We start from the raw sequence: 4,041 nt of genomic DNA on the forward strand, positions 1-4,041 counted from the left end.
GCTGTACAGGACATTGGTTAGGCCACTGTTGGAATATTGCGTGCAATTCTGGTCTCCTTCCTATTGGAAAGATGTTGTGAAACCTGAAAGGGTTCAGAAAAGATTTACAAGGATGTGCCAGGGTTGGAGGATTTGAGCTACAGGGAGAGGCTGAACAGGCTCGGGCTGTTTTCCCTGGAGCATTGGAGGCTGAGGGGTGACCTTATAGAGGTTTACAAAATTATGAGGGGCATGGATGGGATAAATAGCCAAATCTTTTTCCTGGGGTCGGAGAGTCCAGAACTAGACAGCATAGGTTTAGGATGAGAGAGGAAAGATATAAAAGAGACCTAAGGGGCAACTTTTTCACGCAGAGGATGGTACATATATGGAATGAGCTGCCAGAGGATGTGGTGGAGGCTGGGACAATTGCAACATTTAAGAGGCATTTGGATGGGTAAATGAATAGGAAGGGTTTGGAGGGATATGTGCCGGGTGCTGGCAGGTTGGACTAGATTGGGTTGGGATATCTGGTCAGCATGGACAGGTTGGACTGAAGGGTCTGTTTCCATGTTGTACATCTTTATGAGTCTATGACTCTGACAAAGGGACTAAATAGGAGCATTTTTACAAAATATGATGGACTGAGTGATCTCTGTTTTGCAAGTTTCTGTTTCTATCAACAATATCAACATAAGTAGGTTAGAGTCAATAGCATAATTGAAAAGAAAGTTTCTTCAAATATCCTCCATGACCCGAATAGATATTTGCCAATTTGGAACTAAAATGATTATATAACTCAGCAATATTGAAAAATATAATCAGACATCAACATGAAACATACTTATTCTGATATTTGGACACTTCTGAAATGAGATAAGTGTGATTAAAGTTTTATATTTTTTCTTATTATTTTGGAACTAAGTCTTAAAATGTAGGCAATAGCCTGTTCAGTAATGCCCAATTGAGTTTCCGCCGGGGACTTCATTACATCCTTGGTTCAAAAGAACTAAATTCCAGAGGTGAGGTGAGACTGATAGCCCTTGGCATCAAGGCTGCATTTGATCAAGTGTGATATCAATGAGCCAGATCAAAATTACAATCAATGGGTATACAAGGGCAAACTTTATACTGGTCAAAACTGGCAAATAGGAAGATGGTCATGGTTGTAGGAGGTGAGTCATCTCAGTTCCAGGCTGTCTCTGCAGTGGTTCCTCAGGGTATTGTCCTAGGTCCCACTTAGCTGCTTTATTAATGTCCTTGCCTCCATCGTAAGATCAGAAGTGAGTATGTTTGTCAATGATTGTCCAATGTTCAGCATTTGTGACTCCTCACATACTGAAGCAGTCCATGTTCATATACAACAAGATCTGGACAATATCTGCCCCTTCACATTCAGTAGTGTTACCATCATTAAATCTATCACTATTAACATCCTTGGGGTTACCACTGATGAGAAACTCAGCTGGACCTGCCACATAAATCCAGCATCCACAAAAGCAAGCCAGATGCTCGGAATATTTTGGCGAGTAACAAAGGTCCTGACTCCCCGTGTAATATTTTATACTTACCTGAATGAATGCAGCACCAATAACGTTCAAGAAGTTTGCCACCATCGAGAACAAAGCAGCCCAATTCATTGGCACCACATCCACAAGCATCCAGTCCCTCTCTCACCAATACTCAGTAGGAACAGAGTGCTTTAAGAAGCACTGCAGAAATTCATCAAAGATCCTTAGACAGCACCTTCCAAATCCATGATCACTTCTATCTAGAAGGACAAAGGTAGCAGATACATGGGAATACCACTCCCTGAAAGTTTCCCTCCAAGCCACTTACCATCCTGTCTTGGAAATATATCACTGGAATTGCCTCCCTAACGGTATTGTGACTCAATGCACTGCAGGTGGACTGGAGCAGTTCAAGAAGGCAGCTCATCAACATGTTCTCAAGGGCAACTAGGAACAGGCAATAAATGCTGATCAGCCAGTTTTTGCCACGTCCCATGAATGAATTTTAAAAAAGCATAGCTTTGATTTTTGCTTCTGTGTTACAAACATATTCTTTTGTTAAAGGTGCATTGCCTGCCTTGTGTGAAAATATTCAGCGACTGCCCATCATGGTAAACAGGTTGAAGAAAAATAAACTTAACGATCCATCTCGTGAACTTCAACTCTGGAAAATCTTTCTAGGATTCCAATCAGTTAGGATCATAGAATCATACATTACAGAAGAGGTCCTTCAACCCATTGAGTCTATACCACCAAAGCTTCACTGTGTAGTGATTAGAACAAGTCAGCCAGGTGGATCTCATTAAATATGAGTTCCCTTATTGGAGTTGTTAACCTGGTCCAATCAGGGAATCCTGTCTGACAGACATAAACAGGAGAGTAAATTTAAAAAAAAAAAAAATAAATAAAACAATAATAAACGGGATTGGCTGTGGTGCTGTGGAGTCCGTCGACCACGTATATATTTGGTGTGGGCGTTTGCACTCCCTTTTTGATAAATAATAAAAAGAAAAAAAAAATAAACAGGAGAGTGTTTTCCTATCTTCCTGGTGGTGGAATTTGAATAAAGATTAAAAAAAAAATAAACAGCAGAGTCCTATCTTCCTGGTGGTGGAATTTGAATAAAGATTCGTGCACTTTGTGTCTTTCACTGTGTCTCACACGTATACACACACACCATGGGTGCTGGGGATAAAATAAAAAAAAAAATAAAACACTAGTAATGGAGTGCTTTATTTCCCCTCCAACTCTATTTGGATTTAATCCCTGCCCTCCCCTTCACATTTTGATCACGCAGCATTGCCCTTTGATGAGAAGGGCATTGTTTGTCACTGGCCACCCGGGTGTTTGCCTGTTGTGAGTGTATGTGCAAGGACTCTCCTTGAAGGGGACTATAAGAAAAGAAAAAAAAAGAAGATAAACAGGAGAGTCCTATCTTCCTGGTGGTGGAATTTGAATAAAGATTCGTGCACTTTGTGTCTTTCACTGTGTCTCACACCTATACACACACACCATGGGTGCTGGGGCAAAAATAAGCACTAAGAAAAAAAAATAAACAGGAGTGGGGCCCAGGTGTCCTTGAAAAAAAAAGAAAAAAAAAATAAACAGGAGAGTCCGATCTTCCTGGTGGTGGAATTTGAATAAAGATTCGTGCACTTTGTGTCTTTCACTGTGTCTCACACGCATATACACACACCATGGGTGCTGGGGGAACAAAAATAAGCACTACCGCACTTAGGTGGTAGTGTGGGGGTTTAAAATAAAATAAAAACAGGAGTAGCACTGCCCTTTGATGTGAAGGGCAGTGTTTGTCTCTGGCAAAAGAAAAAAAAAGCAGGAGAGCAACGGCACGGTGGCACAGTGGTTAGCACTGCTGCCTCCCAGTGCCAGAGACCCGGGTTCAATTCCCGCCTCTGGTGACTCTGTGTGGAGTTTGCACATTCTCCCCGTGTCTGCGTGGGTTTCCTCTGGGTGCTCCGGTTTCCTCCCACATTCCAAAAATGTGCAGGTTAGGTGAATTGGCCATGCTAAATTGCCCGTAGTGTTAGGTGACGAGGTAAATGTAGGGGAATGGATCTGGATGGGTTGCGCTTCGGCGGGTCGGTGTGGACTTGTTGGGCCGAAGAGCCTGTTTTCACACTGTAAGTACTCTAATCTAATCTAAACTGAACTTGGGTTCTGAGAGATGTTCCTTAACCTGAAATGTTAACTCTGTTCTCTTTCCAGAACTGCTCAGTAATTAAAAAAAATAAAATAAAATAAACAGGAGAGTACTGGCCACAAATTCAACCCAAACTCTGGGTCAGATACGTTGATGACACCTTTGTAATCATTAAAAACACGGAAATAGAGAATACACACCGGATCATCAGCTCCACACTCACAGGAATCCGATTCACGAGAGAGGAAGAAATGGACAATCAACTCCCATTCCTAGACGTGAGGGTACAGAGAACACCAGACGGAGAATTCACCACTAAGGTACACAGGAAAGCCACACACACAGACCAAGTCCTGAACTATGAAAGCAACCACCCCAATACACACAAAC

General features: G+C 42.0%; 1 long non-coding RNA gene across 2 annotated transcripts in view; it reads left to right on the forward strand.

Moving 5' to 3' along the window:
• The window catches only part of LOC122550045, a 60,610-nt gene extending 56,854 nt beyond the window's left edge, over window positions 1–3,756 (forward strand). Inside the window, exon 4 of one of the 2 annotated variants that reach the window (XR_006311731.1) lies at window positions 2,055–2,337. This is a non-coding gene — a long non-coding RNA (uncharacterized LOC122550045). Of the gene's footprint in view, window positions 1–2,054; window positions 2,338–3,716 lie in introns of those variants that run through there. The other variant, XR_006311730.1, reaches the window with a different exon arrangement.
• Window positions 3,757–4,041: the final 285 nt, after the last annotated feature.

This window comes from Chiloscyllium plagiosum, chromosome 5, assembly GCF_004010195.1.
Source record: "Chiloscyllium plagiosum isolate BGI_BamShark_2017 chromosome 5, ASM401019v2, whole genome shotgun sequence".
In the NCBI taxonomy this organism is placed as follows: domain Eukaryota; kingdom Metazoa; phylum Chordata; class Chondrichthyes; order Orectolobiformes; family Hemiscylliidae; genus Chiloscyllium; species Chiloscyllium plagiosum.